This window comes from Equus asinus, chromosome 28, assembly GCF_041296235.1.
Source record: "Equus asinus isolate D_3611 breed Donkey chromosome 28, EquAss-T2T_v2, whole genome shotgun sequence".
NCBI lineage: Eukaryota > Metazoa > Chordata > Mammalia > Perissodactyla > Equidae > Equus > Equus asinus.
The window spans coordinates 23,888,058-23,912,243 of record NC_091817.1 but is presented as its reverse complement, the minus strand read 5'-3'; the positions used below and the strand labels follow the sequence as shown (position 1 = coordinate 23,912,243).

The following is a 24,186-nucleotide window of genomic DNA, read 5'->3' as shown; positions in this document are numbered from 1 at the left end:
CAGAGAAGCTTTTAAAAGGAAACCTTTGAGCAGAGACCCGAATGAAGTAAGGGGGTGAGCTATGGAGATGTCTGAGGGAAGAATGTTCTTGCAGAGGAAACAGTCAACGCAAAAGCCCCGAGGGAGAAGTGTATTCAGTATATTTGAAGAAGAGCAGGCGGCCACGTGGCTGAAGCACATAATCACGGGGAAGAGGGGTGGGAGGGGGGCTGGGGCAGGGGCAGATCACGGGGGCTTCACGGCACCAGGTAAGGACTGGGTTTCAGTGTGTGTGTGACGGGAGTATGGACAGGTTGAGCCTTCTCTACGGCCCATTCCCACTGCTGTGTGGAGAACGGGTTAGGGGAGGAAGGGGACAGAGTAAGAACAGGGAGACCAGTCAGGAGGCCACTCTCTCACCCAGATGTGACACACGAGAGCAGCGTGGATAGGCTGACAGTGGTGGAAGAGACAAAAGTGGATCTGATTCCTGTACATATTTTAAGAGTAGATTCGTGTAGACATAAATCACTGAGAACGTGAGAGGAAAAAGAAGTCAAGGGTGATGCCAAGGTTTTAGCCTGAGTGACTCAGAGCATGAAGGCGCCACTGACCGAAATGAGGACGACAGGGAAGGGAGGAGGTTTGGACACCACTGGGCTGCCATGAAGACCACATTATATCGTACAAGTAAAGCCCACGGCAGGGACTCGCACACAGCCAGAGCTCAGGAAATGATGCTTGTCCTTTTCCCCAGTTTCATTGGTTCCTTCTGCTAGAATTCAAGTCTCTCCTTTCCCAAAATAATTCCTCATCAATAGGGGAAACTGGGGCTACAGAAACTTGCATTTTCTGTAAATCTAAAACAATTCTAAAATAAAAAGTTTAACAATAATTTCTCGACCCCACGTCCTCTTCCAGCTCCCACTCTCTTCATAGAGACAGCCATCCTCTGTCACACCTCATTTATTCATCACCGATGACCTCACTGCCCAATCCAACGGACTCCTCCATCATTCCCTCTCACAGCCTTTGACACCTGACCATTCCTTTCTCCCTGAAGCACTCTCCTCGCTGGACTTGGAGACACCGCCTTCTCCTGGTTCTCCTCTGTTTCTCCGGCTCCTCCTCTCAGCCTCCTCTGCTGTGGCTTCTTCATCTACCCACCCCTTAAATGCCGAGCTTCTATCCTTGGACCTCCTCTTCTCGGGCTATATATTTCTCTGGATAAGATCCACCTCGGCCATGGCTTCAACTACAATCCCTACCAGTGGCTATTAATCTTCCAGATGGCCACAAACCTCTCTGAATCTGACGTTCTCGTACACACGTGCACACAACAGAACCACACACACACACTCTTGAGGATGCAATGTTAGGAGGCTTGAAGTTGCGCTTCCCCAGAAAGTACATCCGAGGATCTCTGAGGACTATCTGAGCCCAGGGGAGGACCCTGCTCTATCACAACAAAGAGGACTCCCACGTCTCTATGTTCAGCCCAGATTTCCCCTCTGAGCCAATATTTCCAACTGCCTACCTGACATCTACACCTAGATGACCCATGAGTGCCTCAAACTGCACATATCCCAAACCAAACTCCTCACGTCTCTCCCCTCTTAGCTGCCACTGCCACGACCACCACTTCCTCTTCCTGGGTGCCCAGTCTCTCTTGGTAGAACAATCAGCACCCAGTCAATTCAGCCAGAAACCACCTGGGAGGCACCTTGGCCTCCCCTTCCTCTCCTGAACAGCCAGTCAATCTCCAGATCCTACCTCTCAAACCTCTTGTAAAGTTGAACCCTCAGCTCTCTTGCCTCCACTCTGACCCTCACACTTTTCTCCTGATTATCTCAACAGTCTAGCCTTCTCGTTCCTCTAATCCACCCTCCCCTTGGCTGGAGAGGTCTTTCTGAAATGCTCCTCTGCCTTAATCGCCTCAGGGACACCTTCCATCCCCTTCAGGAGGAAGTGCTCGTGCTTTGACACGGCCCTAAGGCACTGCACAGAACGGGCACTGCCAGCCTTGCCATCCTCACTGCTCACTGCCTTCCCCCCAAATATACTCTAGCAATTCGCTACTCCTTGGGGTGCCTCGTGCTCTTCCTCCCTTCACCCCCCTGCACACGCAGGTGCACACTCTGCTATAACACATACCCAACCTACCTTGTCACGTGGGGAACTCCTATGTACCCCTCAAAGTGAGCTGGGGCAGTCCCCCCTACCTCAAACCCCTCCCACACCATTCTGGACCTTCTATTACTGTTCTTCCCTAGTGGAAGAGTTGCAATGATTCTTCCCACGTCTGTCTCCCTCTTTACATGAAGAGTTCTGGTAGGGTGAGGTCCACAGACTGCTCAACTTTGAATCCTCAGATGCTAAGTGGCACATAATAGGTACCACATAAATGTTTGCAGAATTAAAGTGACCTGTTCCCAGAACACACCTCGGGCCCTCACCTCCGGGTCTTTGCTCTGACCCCTCACTCTCCTCATTTTCTACTTCAATCCATCAAGAAGCAGGTTCAGACTCTCAAGCTCACCACATCTCCAAATGATCCCACCTCAGGGTCTTTGTACTTGCTGTTGCCCTTCCAGAATGCTCTTGCCCCAGATATTCCCATGACTTGCTCTCTCATGTCAACCAAGTCTCTGTTCTGATATCCTTGTCCTCCTTTAAAAACAGTCCTGACACTACATTCTATATCTGTGTGCTTGCTGCTGGTAGTGTTCTCCATAGGAACGCCGGTTCAATGAGAGCAAACCTGTCTCATTCACCACTGTATCCCCAAGCCTATAACAGTGCCAGAAATGTGCATTTATTTCATATTTACCGAGCACCTACTGTGTGCCAGGTCTAGGTGCTGGGGATACATCAGGGAACAAACAGATGAAAATCCCCCGTTCACATGCTAGAGGGAGAAAACAAACAACACACGAGATAAGTAAGTAAAACATAAGTGCTAAAGAAACCAACTAAAGCAGTAAAGGAAGACAGGAAGCGCGGACAGCCTCACCAGGTGACCCCTGAGTAAAAACCTGAAAGAAGTCAGAGTGTAAACCACAAGGATATTGAACTGCAAGCACAAAGGCTCTGAGGTCAAAGCATGCCTGACACGTGGAAGGGGAGAGCAGCTGAAAATAAGAGTGGGGAAGTAACAGTGGGTCAGATTATGTAAAGTCTTATAGCTCACTGTAAGGAGTCTGTCTTTAAATGAGACGGGGACCCACTGGAGGATTTTTTGAGGAAAGGAGTGATATGATCTGACATGTTTTAAAAGGATCCTTCTAGCTGCTGTGCTGAAAATAGGGGCCAGGGCAAAAGCAGAGACCAAACAGGAGACTATTTCAATAATCTAGGCGAGAGATGGTGGTGACTTAGCCCAGGGTGGCAAGCACTGGACGTGGAGTCACAAAGAAAGAGAGCAGTCAAGGATGAGTCAAAGGAGCCTTTTCTATCACCGAGATGAGAAGAAAAACAGCAAGAAGGGCGGTTTGGGAAGGGAGATGGAGGGGAGCTTGCTAGCCCTATCTTGTCACGTTCAGTTTGAGCTCTCTATCAACCATCTCAGTGGAGATATTAAGTCGGCAGCTGCATGTAGGTCAAAGGAGGGGCCCACGCTGGAGACATAAATATGACATGTTAGCCTAATATATAAGTATTTAAAAACGATGAGCCTCGATGAGATTACCATAATGAAAAATGAAAACGTTCCAAACACAAATGCCCACAGGAGAAAAGTGGAAAGAAAGAAGAGCTACGATGCCCAAGGACAGCCTCTCAAGCCTCCAGACAGAATACAAAGGTGACCCCTTGCTCATGCTGAAAAACATTTCGGCCAAAGCAAAAACAACAAAACGTCCTTCTCACACCTGACACGGGCAAACCCAGACCAGCGGCTCTGCCAACGGGTCGTCTAAACTTTGATCGAAGACGCCTGCGGTCGGCCCCGCAATTTTTTTAAAGAGAGGCCCCGTAAACTTGGGCGCTGCCTTTGCAGGGGATAGGGTGCAGTGAACCCAGAGAAGACGCGGGCCACCTCCAGTTTCTAATCACTAGCATCTCCCCGGGCGAGAGGAGCAGTCCCCTGGACGCCGGCAGAGGAGACAGGTCAAGGGTTGGGAGAGGCTCGCAGGGTCGTCAGCCTCGCCCCAAAGAGCCCTTCCCTCGGAGGGCAATGCCTCCCGACACGATGCAGCCCGGGGTAGGGGGGAGCGAGCCGGCAGGGCGCGGTGACCAGGCGGAGCGCTGTGATGGGGAGGGTGGGCTCGCACGTGGGGGCGTGGCGCGCAGCGGCTGAGCGTGACAGCGGGGAGAGGAGTCGGGAGGCCCAGGCTCCGCATCCAGAACGAGGGCAGAGAGAGGCCTCCCGGCGCGCGGCCGCGCTGCGATGGGGGCGGCTCGCCAAGGCGCCCCGTCGCCGGCGTCAGGCAGGCCCGGCTGCCATGAGGAAAACGGGAAGTGTGAGCAGCATGGCTCCGAGCGTGGGGACCCGGCTCCGCCCACGTCGAGGCCCCGGGTTCAAGGGCAAGTCCTGGGTCGAAGGGCGCGCCCACAGCCACCCTTACCTGGCCCCTGCAGCCGCCTGCGCCACTCAGTCCCGGCTGGAGAACGCGGCCGCCGCTTCTCGCGCCGCTCGCCCGCGCTTCCTGATTGGCCGCGGCCGGCCGCTCCCAGAAGCCCCCGCGCGGCGCGCCGCCGAATGAACTTTATGGAGACCCGTGGAGGAGGACAAGGACGTGGGCGGGGCTGGGGGCGGGGCCTGCGGCTGACCTGTCACTCACGGTAGGCCCGCGGCCACCGCCCTCACCCCTCCCACGTGGTTAGAGACGGCTGTGCTCTCAGCAAGCGATTCCACAACTGCGTGTGCGGATTTCTTACCCGTTATTGAATACGAACCTAGTGCTTAAGCGCGATTCCAGGCGCTGGGGGCACAGTGGCGACCACGACAGTCAAGATCCCTGCCCTAATGGAGTTCTCAGGCTGGTGGGGGAAACAAAATATAATAACTGCCAGTTTGTAAGGAGAGCTAAGACGAAAAAAGCAGGGTGATGGAAAAGAGAATGCCTGTGTGGTCAGGGAAGGCCTCCCTGAGGAGGTGAGTCTGAACTGAAACATGGCTGATGAGAAAGAGTCAGCCTTGCAAAGTCGTGGCTGCAGAACATTCCAGGCAGAGGGAACGAGAGTGAAGGCTCCTCAGGGAAACAAACGGCGTTTGAAGAATAGAAACAAGGGTCGTATGGCTGGCACAGGATGAGTGAGGACAGGTGTGGCGAGACAGTTAGCTGGGGCCAGACTTTGCAGATCCTTCAGGCCATGGAAAGAAAGTCATGCAATGGAAGCCGCTGGAGGGTTTGAAGCAGAGCAGTGATGGATGGAGAATGGACAGCAGGCAGCAGAGAGGCGGTAGGAGACTCTTGCTTTGTCCAGCACAGAGAGCTAGTGGGACCAGGATTGTTGCAGTGTCCACTCATGCAACATACGTTAGTGCTCACAACATGCCAAAATGAATATGGCCCAGTTCTTATGGTCTGGTGAGGAAGCAAGTACATAAACAGATTGCATTTCAGTTTAATGTGCTAAGTGCACGACAGAGCTATGTAAGGGTGCTAAGTGGGTTTAACCCAGTTTGATGGGTTGGAAGTGAAGGAGGCCTTCCCATAAAGATGAGTAGTGTTTAGCCTGGCAAAGAGAGAGGGGAAGTTTCTCCCGGTCTAGGGAATGGAGTAAGCAGAATGGAGAGGAGAGGAGCAGTGCTCTGCCCACCCTCACCACATCCTTCCTCTACCCTCTGACAAAGATTCCCTCCTTGACAGAACTCTAGCCAGGCTCCTCTGAGCCCTTTTCTCTTCTAGGCCTCAACCTTGGTCTATAAAGACTTGAACAAAACACTAAGATAGTTTCTAATAGCTCAAGGCCACCTCCCTAGGTGACCCTAGCCCCTCTTAAAGTACCTGCCTGAGAAAACTCAAGGCTGCCAAAAGAATTTAGTTTGTTCCAGCCAACACCTGAAGATGGGGCCCCTGTCTCCCAGCTTCTGTGGGAGGGTAGGAGCCTAACTTCAACGAGCAGCAATAGGCAAACCCAGATAGGTTTGATGTGGACCAACACCTCCTCCCTTTCTGTAATTTTTCACTTCCCTGACTCTGTGTAGCTCACCCCTCTCCCTGTTCTCTCATTCTCCCTTTGAAATGCCCGGTCCCCTCTGTAGAAATCAAAGTTGAGTTCAGTTCATGCTGGACTCTTTTCCCTATTGCAACAGTATATTACTGATTAAAATATGGCCTCACCACTTTATCTAGTATCCGCTTTGATTGTCTTTTTTAAAATTTATTTGTGTGTATTTTTTCGGCTGAGGAAGATTGGCCCTGAGCTAACATCTGTTGCCAATCTTCCTCTTTTTTTGCTTAAGGAAGATTAGCGCTGAGCTAACATCTGTGCCAATTCTCCTCTATTTTTTGTATGTGAGATACCTTCACAGCATGGCTGATTAGTGGAGTAGGTCACACCCAGGATCCCAACCCACGAACCTGGGCTGCCAAAGTGGAGGGTGCCAAACTTAACCACTTGGCCACAGGGCCAACCCCCAGCTTTGTGTATCGTTAACATTTCACACTGGCATATTGTGGGTTCTGTATAAATTATTGGTGCTGATTGACAATATGTATGAGTGTGGCTTTGTCCTACAGCTGTTAAATATGCATCATCTGTGGTCAGATGGTATTCACAAATATAATAGCATCTTGCATCTGTGTAATGTTTTATCCTTTTACCTTGCTTTTTCCTTTATGTAAAGAAGAATTTTTAATGACATAGACAAATACTCATGAATCATAGCCAAATGAAAAATTGGACATTTACCTTTTAAAGCTGAATATTTCCATATTGTAAAGCCCAGCAATTCTGCTCCTAAAAATGTACCCAAGAGAAACTCTTATACACGTGCAGCAGGAGACGTTTGAAAGAATCTCCATAGCAGTGTAGTCCTTAACAGCAAAAAAAAAAAAAAACCCAAAAAACAGATGTCCATTAATCAAAAAAAAAGATAAATAAATTGTGAATATTATCACAATGGAATATTACACAGCAGTGAAAAATGAGTGTGCTATAGCTACGAATGCAACATGGATGGATCTTGGAAGCATAACATATGGAAAAAGCAAGTAACAGAAGACTATATAGTATAGTATAAGCTCAAAATTTCTAATAAATTTAAAAAGCAAGTAAAAGCAAACAATATATTCTTTATACATAGATACATTTGTGATAAAACTATAAGACATTAGAATGATAAATAGGAAGTTTAAGATTGTAATTATCTCTGGGGATAAGAAGGGATATGGGGAGGAAGACCTGGAAAGCTGTAGGTACTGGATATTTCTAGTTCTGGGGCAGGTAGTTGGTTCATAAGTGTTGATTATATTGTTATTATTATATATACATTATATATAAATAATTTTGTATGTATAAAATATTTTCAAATAATAAAGGAAGAAAATGCCCAAAACGAGGAAAAAAGCAGAACAAAATAACTATAATTTCAACTTTGCTAAAAATACACATTAGACAGAGAAAGAAGGAAATATGGTAAAATGGGAACAGATTCTCTCCTGGGTATTTGAAACCACAGGCAAGCCCTTAAAAGCTAGTGCTGTTTTCAGAGTTTCTGCAGTGAAATAACCATGCATTACTCTCATAATCAGAAAAAATAATGAAAACTTGTTTTGTCATTTCGCTTGCACAAGAGTTAAAACAAACATCAGCTTCCCAATATTTACCCAGGTATGTAATTCAAAGGATTTCCTCTAAGGATTCCAAACTGAGCTCCAACCACGGTCCTTAAACCACCTTTTTGTCTAAATGGCACAAAGAGAGTAGTCTCTTTCTCCTGATGACAAGGTCTGTATCAGTGTGATTCTTGGGGCTGTTTCTGTCTGTCTGTTAGTTAACTGTACAGCTTAAAGTATTTTCTCAAACATCAGTTTTAACTGAGCTCAGACCCTGCCAAGCACTTCTGTCTAAAGATTGTTCTGTAATGTGTTCCAGGGTCCCTGTAAGACCTGCGCTTTCTCCCTGAGTTGGAGAATTGCATGGTCTTTCCTACTTAAAAGAGGGCTAAGGGAATCCTTAACTCCACCAGTTTGGCCTGTTGGTTTCCAAACATTCTCTTGGAACCTTTTTTTCAAAGGAAATCTTTGGTGGAGCACTTATATATGATACAGATTTTTCGTGTCTTGTATACACGCCAAGTGTATAACTTTACCTTTTCTGCCTACATAATCATCTTAAACAAATGCAACTCTGTGTACTCTTGTTTGGTGGAATTGTGGCGTTTTCGGATATTCTTAGTCTTCAGATTAACTCATTAAGTATGTGGGACGTGCGTCCCGTGCAGTAGACTGTATTACCGCACAGTGGGTCTCCAGTGGACATCCGCTGCTCAGCACCCTCTGGGGACCTACCCTTCCCCTGCTCTCAGTCCCTGTATTTTGATTGGTGGCGTATGACTCAGGCGTAGCTGATCAGAGCACTCCAGTACCTTTGCCACGGGGGCTGGGTCAGGGATGGGGCTATGATTCAACAGAGTCAAGAAAATTCACTCCCCAGATGTTCTGCTCAGACAGTTGTTTCTTTACCACTAGAATTCAAGCTGCGAAGGTGTTTTGGGAGGAGTTCTTGCTCCCTGAAATTAACCTTTTAAAACTTTGTTTGATCGCTTATTAGCCATGAGGGAAGAACCTGCCTGGAAGGAAGCCGTTACAGAAGACAGCAATGCCGTGACGGAGAGAGAGGCTAGAATCCAGTGATGCCGTGTGAGCTTCCGGATCAGGCTAAAGCGAGACATACCCCTGGAATGTTACGTGGCATTAGGAAAAAAAAAATTCCATTTTTTTGCTCACTTTCAGTTGGCTTTTCTGTCACGTGCAATCAAAATAATCCTGAAGGAGGCAGGCATTACTTGAATCCTTCTAACAGCTCCTCTAACAAGCTCGCTACAAGGTCAGGAGGCCAGAATTCAGTAAGCTTTTCCCAATTGAATGTGCTTGTCCCTCACATGCGATATATGGTGGTTCTTTCAACGACGTTAAGAAGAATGTTTTCGGCATCATATTTCATTTTGTTCTGTACATTTTTAAAATATCATTAAATAGTTCTGTTTACAAAGAACGAAACTGAGAAAGTCTTATTTTATGTTCATTACATTTTGTTTCAAAATGACATCCTAACTTGACAGAGACTATGGAATTACGTGGCAGATTTTTGTTTCTATATTAAGTCTGATTGAGACCCTAGACAATTTTTATCACAAAAAGGTAAGAATTGATGGTGAGCATTCATCACTGCTCTTGTCTTCTGGTGACGTTGCAGGAAAGTGCCTTCATCTGGCTTCCTTTCATTCATTTAGTCACTTGAAAAATATTTGTTGGGCATCTGTTATGTGCTGAGCACTGGGGATTCAGAGGGGAACGAGACTGACAAGGCCTCTGTCCCACGCAGCTCCTATCTAACAGGGGAGACAGATAATAAGCAAAGAAACAAATGTTTGGAAAGGTTCCTTTTAGGGAATCTAAGTCTATAAAAAAGTAGAAATGGTATTTGAGGGGACTGGGTGTTACTTTAGCTGGAGCAGTCATGGTGGATTTCTCTGAGGAGGTGGCATTTGAGCAGAGAACTGAAGCGTGGAAGGAGCAGCCACGTGGAGACATGAAGGATCAGCAAGTGTCACGGCCTCTGGGACACACAGGATTTCAAAACACCCCCTCTACTTCCACCAAAATAAGATGAACACACTCCAACTGAAAAACTCCAAGCCCAGATGGCTTCGCTGGTGAATTCTTTCGAATATTTAGGGAAGAAATCACACTAATCTTACGTAAACTCTTCCAGAGAATAGAGGAAATGAGAACACTTTCCAACTTGTTCAGGGAGGCCCTTATGATCTTGAATCCAAAACCTGGCAGGATCTTACGAGAAAAGAAATAGAACAACAACCCTAGTAAACATAACGGCAAAAATTCTAAGTAAAATGGTAGCAAACCAAATCCAGCAAAAGGATAATACACCATGGTTGAATGAGGAAATTTTTTTTTTTTGCCAAAAATGCAAGGTTAAGTTAACATTAGAAAATAAGGCAATTCTCACACTTACAGCATAAATGAGAAAAAAATAACTGTTTACCTTAATGGATGCAAAAAAAGCATTTTACACAATTCAACACTCATTTATGATAAAAATTTTTAACAAACTATGAATAGAGGGGAACCTAATGAGATACAGGGGAGCTGCAAAAGCCTTCCTCAAAAGTCACACTTGATGAAATAGAAATAGGTCCCCTGAGGTCAAAAATGAGAAAAAGATGTCAAATATTGCCATTTATGTTTGAGACTGTGCTAGAGGACTTGGCCAGTGCAACACGGCAAGAAAGGGAAATAACAGGTATGAAGATTAGTAAGGAAACAGAAAACTGTCACCACAGACAGGTGATATGACCACATGGAAGCAAATCCAGAATAACCTGCAAATAAAATATGAAAATTAATCAACAATTTGGCAAGTTTGTAAAATACCGGCTTGATATATGAAAGTTAATTGTATTTCTATGTATTAGCAAAAATAATTAGAAAAATGAAAAATGTTTAATGTTAGCATAAAAATAATATAACTGGAATACACTTCACAAAAAGATGTGCAAGATCTGGACACTAAAATCTACAAGGCATTAACGACAGAAACAAGACGTAAATAAATGTAGGGATATATCATGTTCTTGGATTGAAGATATAATATAAAAATGTCAGTTCTCCCCAAAGTGATCTACAGATTCAAAGCACTTCCAATCATAATCCTAGGAAATTTTGTGTGTGTGTGTGTGTGTATGAGAGAGAGGAAGATTGTCCCTGAGCTAACATCTGTGCCAGTCTTCCTCTGTTTCATGTGGGATGCTGCCACAGCATGGCTTGATGAGCAGTGCTTGGTCTGTGCCCAGATCTGAACCCATGAATCCCAGGCCACTGAAGCAGAGCATGGGAACTGACCACTATGCCACCAGGCCAGCCCCTCTAGCAAATTTTTTAATGGAGATTACCAAGCTGATTCTAAAATTTATCTGAAAATGCAAAAGATCAAGAATATTCCTTCTAGACATTCTTAAAGAAGATAAACAAAGTGGGAGGGGGACTTATACTTCCAAATATCAAGAGTTACTTAAAGCTATAGTAACTAGAAAAGAATCAGCACAAGGATAGATGAATAGACCAATGAAACAGAATAGAGAGTCCAGAAACAGACCTAGACTTATATGGTGACCTGATTTTTGGCCAAAAAAGACATTCATCCGTATCTCATACCATAGACCAAAAATAAATTCCAGAGGGATGATAGACCTGAATGTGAAAAGAAAGCACAACAAAGCTTCTAAAAGATAAGACAGTAGAATTCATGATCTGGGGGTTGGAAAACATTCTTAAATAAGACACAACAATCATTAACCATAAGGAAAAGACTGATAAATTAGACACCATTGAGAGAGTGAAAAGAAAAACACTGGAAGAAATTTGCAACACATTTTCTAACTAAGACTTATATCCAGAATATATAAAGAACTCCTCTAAATCAATAAGAAAAAGACAGATAACTCAATTAGAAATGGGCAAAAGACTTGAATAAGTATTTCCCAAAAGGGATATCTATAATGGTTAATTTAATGTATCCACTTGACTGCACCACAGAGTGACCAGATGTTTGGTCAAACATTATTCTAGGTGTGTCGGTGAGGGTGTCTCTGGATGAGACTGACATTTGAATCAGTAGGCTGAGTAAAACAAATTGTCCTCCCTAATGTGGATAAGCCCCACCACGCAGAGGAAGGCCTACACTGAACAGAAAGGCTGAGTAAGAGAGAATGCCTTCTGCCTGACCGCCTTCAAGCTGGGACACTGGTTTTTCTTGCATTCCAACACAAGCTGAAACAGCAGCTTTTCTTGGGCCCGGAGCCTGTTGCACTGGGCTGAAACCACTGCAAGCTCTCCTGGGCCTCCAGCGTGACTTTTCTGGAGAAATCTAACTAGAAAAACTTCAAAATAGCAAAAAGTATATGGAAGGCGCTTAATATAATTAGTCATAGGGTAACGAAAATTAAATCCACGATGAAAAAGCACTGCTCATCCACCAGGCCAGAATGACTACATTTTTCATGAAGTACAATTTCTTTCCCCAAAAATGCACCTGTTCTAAAAGTACATTTAGATGTATTTAATAAATATATGGGGGTCAGCCCGGTGGCACAGCAGTTAAGTTCGCATGTTCCACTTTGGTGGCCTGGGGTTCGCCAGTTCGGATCCCGGGTGTGGACATGGCACCGCTTGGCATGCCATGCTGTGGTAGGCATCCCACGTATAAAGTAGAGGAAGATGGGCACAGATGTTAGCTCAGGGCCAGTCTTCCTCAGCAAAAAAAGAGGAGGATTGGCAGCAGATGTTAGCTCAGGGCTAATCTTCCTCAAAAAAAATATTATAAAAGAAATAGAGAAATATATGACCAGTACCACAATCAAGATACAGAACATTTCTATCATCCGAAAAGGTTTCCTCACATCCTTGTGCAGTCAATCTCCTCTCTAATCCCAAAACACATCCCAGGAAACCACTGATCTTCTTTCTGACACTATAACTTAGTTTTGCCTGTTCTAGAACTTCATCTAAATAGAATCATACCATATTTTTTGTGTATGGCTTCTTTAGCTTAGCATGTTTTTTATATTCATCCAGGTTGATACCTGTACTGGTAGTTCATTCCTTCTAATTGATAAGTAGTATTCATTGTATAGATAAACCACATTTTATTTATCCATTCATCTTGATGAATGTTTGGGTTATTTCCAGTTTGGGGCTATTAAGAATAAAGATGATAGGAACATTCTTGTACAAGTTTTTGTGTGAACGTATGTTTTCATTTCTCTTGTGTAAATACCTAGGAATGGAATTTCTGGTCATATGGTATTTTTATATTTAACTTTATAAGAAACTTCCAAATTATTTTCCAAAATGGTTGTACCATGTTACATTTCCACCAGCAATGTATAAAGTTCCTGCTGCTCCAGTCTTCACTAACACTTTTTATTGTCAATTTTTTTCTTTGTTTGAGCACCTCTAATAGATGTATAGAGCATCTCATTGTGGTTTTAATTTTCATTTCCCTGACAATTAATGATATTTATAAAATGGCTACATTTAAAAGTTGACAAGTGTTCAAAAGATTGTAGAGTGAGGATTCTGGGAAGATGGCAGAGCAGGAAACATCAGGAATCTGTCTCCCCACTAGACAAGAATTGCACTGGCAGAATCTGTATGATGTAACTATTTTGGGACTGTGGAGTCTATCGAAGCCTGGGAATTCCAGAGGAAGACTTGAGCAGTAAATTGAAGTTAATTTCAGTCAGTTTCAGCTCAGATACCCATCACCCCCACACATGTGGCAGACAGCCGTGTACATATTCTTAGAGCAGCTTATGCACAGTTGCAGGAGCCAGGGTGGGCAAAAATAACCTTGTCCTCCAAATGTTAAGAATCTATACTCTGATCACTGATTGCTGCTTCTGATCTCAGAGATGCAGACAAAGAGAAGGGCAGCGATTGTTCTTGCACCTTCCCTCATTGTTGAAAGCCCCTCCACCTCAGCAGAAGTGACTTCCAGGGGATTTAAAAGCCAGTGCCCTATTTTCCCTCTTTCACTTTTCTCTTTTTCCCCTGTTGGGAGTCAGACATTAAAGACTAGGGTATTCAAAAACAACTACATACATGGGTAAAATTAGAAAGTGACCACATGTGCCCAAGGACAGGCACAGGCTCAGAAAAGATCTGAGAAGACCTTTATTTTATGTCTCAGGCTGATCCTTGGCACACATACAGCCTACAAGAATCAAAACAACAAACACAGTAAACAAAAGCAATAACAAAAACCAGCAAGCCCTAGGGGAAAGGAAAGAATCTGATTTCCAGAATAACATGTTATTAGATTCAAGTGTCTAGTTTACAACAAAAAGAAATCACAAAGCATACAAAGAAAAGAAACAGAAAAGTATGGCCTATTCAAAGGGAAAAAAATCAAAAGAAATTGTCCCTGAGAAAAAGGCTGGTGGCAGATCTACTAGACAAAGACTTTAAAACCACTATCTTAAAGATGCTCAAAGAACTAAAGGAAGATGTGGGAAAAGTCAATAAAATGATATATGAGCAAAATGGAAATATCTGTAAAGAGATAGAAAAACTAAAAAGAAACCAAAAAGAAATTCTGGAGCTTACTCTAAAGCTCTGAATTCTGAAATTCTGAAAAGTACAATAACTGAAATGAAAATTTTACTAGAGGGATTCAAAGGCAGATTTGAACAGGCAGAAGAAAGAATCAGCAAGCTTGAAGATAGGACAATGGGAATTATCTAAGCTGAGGAACAGAAAGAAAAAAGATTGAAGAAAAGTGAATGGAGTCTAAGGTAACTGTGGGACACCATACAGGGGACCAACACACGCATTATGGGAGTCCCAGAAGGATAAAAGAAAGAAAGAAAGGGACAGAAAGTATATTTAAAGAAATAACAGCTAAAAACTCCCCAAATTTGATGAAAGACATAAATATAAACATTCAAGAAGTTCTACAAACTCCAGATAAAATGAAGTTAAAGAGACCCACAACAAGATACATTATAATCAAACTTTCAAAAGACAAAGACAAAGAGAGAATCTTGAAAGCAGCAAGAGAGAAGCAATTCGTCACATACAAGGGCTCCTTCATAAGATTATCAGCAGATTTCTCATCATAAACTTTGGAGGCCAGAAGGCAGTGGGCTGATGTATCTGAAGTGCTAAAAGGAAAAAAAACTGGCAACCAAGAATCCCATATTTGGCAAAACTGTCTTTCAAGAGAAGGAAAAATTAAGACATTTCCAGATAAACAAGCTGAGGGAATTTGTTACCACTTGACTGCCCTGCAAGAAACACTCAGGGGAGTCCTGCAGGGTGAAATGAAAGGACACTAGACAGTAACTCAAAGTTGTGTAAAGAAATAAAAAATCTCAAAAGGTAAACACATGTGCAACTATAATAGCTACTATTATTGTAACAACAGCTTGTAGCTCCATTTTTTGTTTTCTATATGATTTAAGAGACTAATATATTTTTTAAAAATTATTAGTTTAAAAGCTAGTATTATTGTAGCTTTGCTTTATAACTCCAAATGTAGTTTTTCTACATAATTTAAGAGACTGATGCATTTAAAAGAATTATTATTTTACACAGCTAGAAGGACCCACAACTAAAAATACACAACTATGTACTGGGGGGCTTTGGGAGGAAAGGGAAAAATAAAATCTTTAAGAAAAAGAATTATTTTATATTTTGGGGCACATAATGTATAAAGGTGTAATTTTGTGACATTAGCAACTGAAAGGGGTAGGGATGAAACTGTAAAAGGGCAGAGTTTTTGTATGCTATTAAAGTTAAGCTGGTATAATTCAAATTGGAGTGTTATAACTTTAGAATGTTAAAGATAATCCCCATGGTAACCACAAAGAACAGCTATAGAATATACCCAAAAGGAAATGAGAAAGGAATTTAAATGTTTCACTACAAAATCTACACACAAAAGAAGATGATAATGCAGAAGTGAGGCACAAAAACGCTGTAAGGCATATAGAAAACAGCAAAATGACAAAAGTTAGTCTCTCCTTACCAGCAATTATTTTAAATGTAAATGGATTAAACTTTCCAATCAAAAGACAGAGAATGGCAGGATGGATAAAAATACATGATCCAACTATATACTATCTGAAAGAGACACACTTTAGATCTGAAGGCAGACAAAGACTGAAAGTGAAAGAATGGAAAAAAATAATCCATGTAAATAATAACCAAAATAGAGCAGGAGTGGCTATACTGATATCAGACAAAATGGATTTTAAATCAAGAAAAATTATGAGACAAAGAAGAATACTATATATTAATAAAAGATTCAGTATAGCTAGAATATGTAACAATTACAAACATTTGTGTACCTAATAACAGACCAGCAAAAACTGTGAAGCAAATACTGATAGAATGAAGGGAGAAGTAAACAGCAATACAATGACACCACAATAATAATACTACAATGCAATACTACTACAAAAAACTACAATAGTAACTGGAGACTTGAATAACCACTCTCAATAATGGACAGAACAACCAGACAGAATACAAGTAACAAAACAGAGGACTTAAACAACACAATCAACCAACTAGGTCTAACAGACATGATACAGAACACTTTACAAAAGACAGAACAACAGCAGAATACATATTCTTAAGTGCCTGTGGGACATTTTCTAGGATAGACCATATATTAGGCCGCAAATTAGGTCTCAATAGATTTTAAAAGATAGATATTATACAAAGTATCTTCTCCAACAACAAGAGGATGAAATTAGAAATCAACAACAGACATAAAACCAGAAAATTAAAAAATTCATGGAAATTAAATAACATACTCTTATACAACTAATGGATCAAAGAAGAAATTACAAGGGAAATTAGAAAATACTTAGAGATGAATGAAAACGAAAACACAGTATATCAAAACTTATGGGATGTGATGAAAGCAGTAAGGGGGAAATTTATAGGTACAAACACTTAAATTTAGAAAAAGCAAGCAAGAATGATGTCCACATTATGGCAGAGTGAGTTGCTCCCTTTGTCTCTCCCCTCTAAGTTACAACTAAACGGACATTCGTTAAGCAACAGAGGATTCCCTAAACAGCACAGTAGGATGCCTGAGAGATCCGTGCAGCTATACATCTGAAGTTGGGGGGACTGGATCTCCAGGAAGCAGTGGAACTAGGTGAGCAGACCTCTCCCCCTCCCTGGCGCCAGTGATCTAGATTGCAGGTCCTCACACAGTGGCCAGTATGATTGTAAGGGGAGGCAGGGGCAGCCTGGCCTACATGAGAACACTTATGCTTTTGGAGTGACAGCCCAGCCCACAGGAGCACCCACTGTGCCACAGCAGCCCTCCTCATGGGAACACTCCCCACTGAATGGTGCAGCTCAGCTCTAGTGAAGAAGCCCCCACCAAGCCTAGCAGCTCAGCTGAACCACCTATGAGCACAAAGCTGGCCCACATGCATGAGGGAAAGCGCCCATCACTCCCTCCTGGTGCACCAGCTTGGCTGATCCCCTGCCTTGCTGTGCACAGCAGTTCCACACCAGAGTGACCTGCTGTTGGGGCACAGAGGCCCTGCTTGCACATGAATGTCTGACCTGTCAAGTGTCCGCAGCCAGTACGCAAATGAAAAGTAACCCTACCAGCACAACTTCCAGCACATGGGGTGGGATCAGAAAATGCAGCTCCTGCTCCCACGCCCCTCCCCCCCCCCCCACAGTGGTAGCAGGTGTAATCTGTGACCGGATACTACCACAAAGACACTGACAGAGGATTGATTCACCAAACACCATGAAGAACTACAGTAACACTTCAGAACACAAGGAAAATGGCATGTCTCCAGAAACTGATCCTGAAGTCACAGAAATTTACAGCTTAAACTACAGAATTCAAAATAGTTGTCATAGAGAAACTCAACGAGTTACAAGAAAACTCAGAAAGACAGTTCAGTGAGCTCAGGAATAAAATTAATGAGCAGAAAGAATACGTCACCAAAGAGATGGAAACTCTAAAAATAAAACAAAACAGAAAGTCTGGATATGAAGAACACAATGAGATAAAAAATAATCTAGGGGCTGGCCCAGTGGCGCAGCAGTTAAGTGTGCACGTTCCACTTCGGCAGCCCAGGGTTTGCCAGTTCATATCCTGGGTGCGGACATGGCACTGCTTGGCAAGCCATGCTGAGGTAGGTGTCCCACATATAAGGTAGAGGAAATTAGCTCAGGGCCAGTCTTCCTCAGCAAAAAGAGGAGGATTGGCAGCAGTTAGCTCAGGGCTAATCTTTCGCAAAAAGAATAAATAAATAAAAATAAAATAAAATAAATAAAACAAAAAATAATTTGGAATCTATAAAAAAATAGAACTGACATTATGGAGGACAGAATTAGTGAATTATAGGCTAGAAATCTAGACATGCTTCAGGTGGAAGAGGAGAGAGAACTAAGATTGTTTAGAATGAAGAAATTCTTTGAGAAATATTCAACTCAATCAGGAAAAACAATATAAGGATTATAGGTCTACCAGAGGGAGTAAAGGGGGGAGAAAGGTGCTTGTTCAAAGAAATAATAGCTGAGAAATTCCCAAACCTGGGGAAGGAATTGGACTTACAAATGCATGAAGCCAATAGAACTCCTAATTACATCAATGCAAAAAGACCTTCTCCAAGGCATATAATATTAAAACTGGCAAAAGTCAATGACAAAAAAAAAATAATAATAATGAGGGCAGCAAGGCAGAAGAGAATAATCTACAAAGGAACCCCAATCAGACTCTCAGCAGATTTCTCAGCAGAAACCTAACAGGCTAGGAGAGAATGGAATGATATATTCAAAATACTGAAAGACAAAAACTTTCAGCCAAGAACACTCTATCCAGCAAAACTATCCTTCAGATACGACGGAGAAATAAAAGCTTTCCAAGATAAACAAAAGCTGAGGGAGTTCGTTGCCACTAAGCCTGCCTTACAAGAAATGTTGAAAGGAGCCCTCCCATGTGAAACTAAAAAGCAAAGGTTTACAAAACCTTGAGCAAGGAGATAAATAGATAGCATCAGAAAATGGCAGCTCTATATCAGAATAGGTTAGTAAATACTTAATTATAACATAAAAGACAAAGAGAAAGAAAGCACCAAAAACAACCGTAAACACTTCCATTTAGTCACCAACTCACAACGCAGAAAAGAACAATTTGTGACAACAATAACTTAGAAGGGGAAGGGGAAAGGGGTGGAACCTGCTTGGGCTAATGGAGATACGAGGTTATCAGAAAAGGGACTATCTCATCTATAAGATCTTTTATACAAACCTCATGGTAACCTCTAAACAAAAAAATCAGAGCACAGCCACAAGACACAAATAAAGAGAAAACTGAGAAAGCCATCAGAGAAAACCACCAAATTGAAATGGCAGTCAGAAATACAAGGGAAGAGAAACAAGGGAAATATAGAACAACTAGAAAATAAGAGACAAAATGGCAGTATTAAGCCCTTATATATCAGTAATCACTGTAAATGTAAATGGATTGGATTCTCCAATCAAAAGACACAGAGTGGCTGAATGGATTTAAAAAACAAGCCCCAACAATATGCTGCCTCCAGGAAACACGTCTCAGCTCTAAAGACAAACACAGGCTCAAAGTGAAGGGATGGAAGACGATACTCCAAGCAAAGGGCAAGCAAAAGAAAGCAGATGTTGCCATACTTATATCAAACAAGCAGACTGAAAGATAAAAAAAGACATGAGAGACAAAGAAGGGCAGTATATAATGATAAAAGGGACATTCCACCAAGAGGACATAACACTTATGAATATGTATGCACCTAACATAGGAGCACCAAAGTATATAAAGTCACTATTAACAGACCTAAAGGGAGAAATTGACAGCAACCCAGTAACAGTAGGAGACCTCAACACCCACTACATCAATGGACACATCATCCAGACAGAAAATCATCAAGGAAACAGCAGCCTTAACTGAAATAACAGACCAGATGGGCTTAATAGATACATGTAGGACACTCCATCCAAACATAGCAGAATACACATTCTTCTCAAGTGCACATGGAACATTCTCAAAGATAGACCATATGTTGGGAAACAAGGCAAGCCTCAATAAATTTAAGAAGATTGAAATCATATCAAGCATCTTTTTTGACCACAATGCTATGAAACTAGAAATCAACTGTGACGAAAAATCTGGGGAAGTCACAAATATGTGGAGACAAAACAACATGCTAGTGAACCACCACTGGATCAAACAAGAAATCAAAGGAGAAATCAGAAAATACCTGGAGACAAATGAAAATGAAAATACAACATACCAACTCTCATGTGATGCAGCAAAAAGAGGGAAATTTATAGCAATACAGGCCTACCTTAACAAACAAGAAAAATTGCAAAAGAAATAATCCTAAACTACACCTAACAGAACTAGGAAAGGAAGAACAAACAGCCTAAAGTCAGCAGAAGGAGGGAAATAGTAAAAATTAGAGCAGAAATAATCGAAATAAATAAAGTGTCTTAGAAACATCTTTTCAAATTCCATTACCTGTCTACTGAGGCAAGGGAAACAAAAGAAAAAATAAACAAATGGGACTACATCAGACTAAAAATCTTCTTCAAGGCAAAGGAAACCATAAACAAAATGAAAAGATAACCCACCAAGTGGGAGAAGACATTTGCAAGTCATATATCTGATAAGGGGTTAATTTCCAAAATATGTAAAGAACTCATACAACTCAACAACAAAAAAACAAAAAACCTGATCAAAAAATGGGCAGATGATATGAACAGACATTTTTTCCAAAGAAGATATAAGATGGCCAACAGGCACATGAAAATATGTCCAACATCACTAGTTATTAGGGAAGTGCAAATCAAAACTACAATGAGATACCATCTCACATTGGTCAGAGAGGCTATAATTAACAAGATGAGAAATAATGTGTTGGAGAGGCTGTGGAGAAAAGGGAACTCTAATACACTTCTGGTGGGAATGCAAACTGGTGCAGCCACTATGGAAAACAGAATGGAGTTTTCTCAAAAAATTAAAAATAGAAATACCATACAATCTATCTATCCCAATACTGGGTATTTATCCAAAGAACGTGAAACCAACAATACAAAGAGATCTATGCACCCCTATGTTCATTGCAGCATTATTCACAATAGCCAAGACATGGAAGCAACCCAAGCAACCATCAACTGATGAATGGATAAAGAAGATGTGGTGTATAGATATACACACACACACACACACACACACACACACACACACACACACACACATAATGGAATACTACTCAGCCATCAAAAAAGACAAAATCTTCCCATTTGCAAAAACATGGATGGACCTTGAGAGTATAATGTTACGCAAAATAAGCCAGACTGAGAAAAACAAACACCATTTGATTTCACTCATGCATGGAAGCTAAGCAAACACATGGACAAAAAGAACAGATTAGCGGTTACCAGAGGGGAAGTGGGCGGGGGCTCGGAAAAGGGGTAAAGGGGCACAATGTATGATGATAAAAACTAGACTATTGGTGGTGAGCATGACGCAGTCTACACAGAAATTGAAAAATAATAATTTACACCTGAAATTACACAATGTTATAAACCAATGAGACCTCAATGAAATAAAAAAAATTTTAAAAACAAGCGAGATCTCAAATCAACAATTTAACCATACAGTTTAAGGAACTAGAAAAAGAAGAACCCAAAATTAGCAGAAAGAAGGAAATAATAAAGACTGGAGTAGAGTTAAATGAAATAAAGAATAGAGAAACAATAGAGAAAGTCAATGAAACCAAAAGTTGCTTCTTTAAAAAGATCAACAAAATTGGCAAAACTTTAGCTAAATAGACTAAGAAAAAAGAGAGAAATCTCAAATTACTAAAATCAGATATGGGAGTGGGGACATTACTATTGATTCTACAGAAATAAGAATTATAAGACAATACTGTGAACAACCACACACCAACAAATTGGATAACCTGCGTGAAATGGACAAATTCCTAGAAATGCAAAATCCATCAACTAACTCAAGAAGAAATAGAAAATCTGATTAGACCTATCTAGTAAGGAAATTGAATCAGAAATCAAAAATCTCCCGACAAATGAAAGTCTTGGGCCCAATGGCTTCACTGGTGAATTCTACCACATATTTAAAGCAGAACTAATACCAATCTTTCTCAAACTTTTCCAAAAAGTTGAAGAGGAGAGAACACTTCCTAACTCATTCTATGAGGCCGGCATTACCCTGATACCAAAGCCAGACAAAGACAGTACAAGCAAAAGTTTTCATCAAAATACTAGCAAACCAACTTCAGCAGCATTTTAAAAGGATTATACACCATGACCAAGTGGGATTTATTTGTGGAATGCAAGGGTGTTTCAACATATGAAAATTGATCAGTGTAATACACCATATTAACAGAATAAAGAGGAAAAATGACATGATCATCTCAATTGATGCGTAACATACATTTGACAAAATTCAACACCCTTTCATTATAAAAACATTCAACAAACTAGGAACAGAAGGAAAGTACTTCAACATCATAAAAGCCATATATGGAAACCCCACAGCAAACATCATACTCAATTGTGAAAAGCTGAAAGCTTTTCCTCTAAGATCGAGAACAAGGCAAGGATGTCCACTTCTGCCGCTTCTGTTCAATACAGTCATGGAGGTTCTAGCCACAGCAATTCGGCAAGAAAGAGAAATAAAAGGCATCCAAATCAGAAAGGAAAAAATAAAGCCATCTCTGCTCACAGACGATATGACCTCATATGTAGAAACCCCTAAAGAGTCCACTGTTAGAAAAAACTGTTAGAACTAATAAATGAACTAAGCAAAACAGTAGGACACAAAGTCAACACACAAAACTCAGTTGCATTGCCATACACTAACAATGAGCAATCTGAAAAGAAAATCACAAAAACAATTCCATTTAAAATAGTGTCCAAAACAATAAAATATTTAGGAACTAACCAAGGAGGTGAAAAACTTACACAATGAAAACTACAAAACGTTGGTGAAAGAAATTAAAGAAGACATAAATAAGTGGAAACACATCCTATTTTCGTGGATTGGAAGACACTATCATTAAGATGTCAATACTACTCAAAGCGATCTACAGATTCAATGCAATCTCTATCAAAATCTCCATGATATTTTTTGCAGAAATAGAAAAACTCACCCTAAAATTCACATGGTATCTCAAGCGACCCTAAATAGCCAAAATACTCTCAAAAAAGAACAAAGCTGGAGGACTCACATTCCTGATTTCAAAACTTACCGTAAAGCTGCAGCAATCAGAACAGTGTGTTATTGGCATAAAGACAGACATACAGAGTGATGGAATAGAATAGAAATCAGCCCAGAAAAAAGAGAACAGAGAACCCAGAAATAAATTTTCATACATATGGTCAAATGACTTTTGACAAGAGTGACAACGTGATTCAATAGGGAAGGAACAGTCTTTTCAACAAATGGTGCTGGGAAAACTGGATATCCACCTGCAAAAGAATGAAGCTGGACCCTCACCAACACCATATACAAAAATTAACTCCAAATAGATCAAACACTTAAGTGTAAGACCTAAAACTATAAGACTCTTAGAAGAAAAAAATAGGTCAAATCTTCATGACATTGGATTTGGCAATGATTTCTTGGATATGACACCAAGGGCACAGACAAGAAGAGAAAAAATAGACAAATTGGACTTCATAAAAATTTTAAAATTTTATGCATCAAAAGACATTATCCACAAAGTAAAAAGGCAACCCACAGAATGAGAGAATATATCTGTAAATCATATATCTGATAAGGGTTTAATATCCATGATTTATAGAGAACTCCTAAAACTCAACAACAAAAAACAAACCACCTGATTAAAAATCAGGCAAAAGACTTGAATAGACATTTCTCCAAAGAAGATCTACAGATGGCCAATAAGCACGTGAAAAGATGCTCAGCATCACTAATCATTAGGGAAATGCAAATCAAAACCACAAGGAGCTACCACCTCACACTCATTAGGATGATTACTATAAAAAAAAAGTCTTGGTGAGGATGTAGAGAAATTGGAACCCTTGTGCACTGTTGGTGGGAATGTAAAATGGTACGGCCTCTTTGCAAAACAGTACGGAGGGTCCTTAAAAATTAAGAATAGAATTTCCATATTATCCAGCAATTCTGCTTCTGGGTATACATCCCAAAGAATTGAAAGCAGAGACTCAAAGTGATATTTGTTCACCCATGTTCACAGCATTATTCACAATAGCCAAAACGTGAAAGCAACCCAAGTGTCCATCAATGGATGAGTGAGAGGATAAGCAAATGTGATTTATATGTACAATGGAATACTACGCAGCCATAAAAAAGACAAAATCTTCCCATTCAGCCTTAAACAGGAAGGCAATTCTGACACCTGCTACAACATGGATGAACCTTGAAGGCATACTAACTAAAATAAGGCAGTCACAAAAAGACAAATATTGTATGATTCCACTTATAGCA

At 41.4% G+C, this 24,186-nt stretch overlaps 1 protein-coding gene and 1 long non-coding RNA gene across 3 annotated transcripts in view; one reads left to right on the top strand and one right to left on the bottom strand.

The window, feature by feature from the left end:
• The window catches only part of NUP93 (nucleoporin 93), a 102,058-nt gene extending 97,366 nt beyond the window's left edge, over positions 1–4,692 (bottom strand). Inside the window, exon 1 of one of the 2 annotated variants that reach the window (XM_014827325.3) lies at positions 4,545–4,692. The gene's annotated coding sequence lies outside the window, so the exon portion shown is untranslated. The remainder of the gene's footprint in view (positions 1–4,544) is intronic. The other variant, XM_070500246.1, reaches the window with a different exon arrangement.
• Positions 4,693–4,835: 143 nt separating this feature from the next.
• On the top strand, positions 4,836–9,138 carry LOC123281585 (uncharacterized). The gene is made up of 3 exons (XR_006521171.2): positions 4,836–5,074; positions 7,759–7,875; positions 8,701–9,138. It is a non-coding gene; the product is annotated as an uncharacterized lncRNA (long non-coding RNA).
• The last annotated feature ends 15,048 nt before the right edge of the window (positions 9,139–24,186 follow it).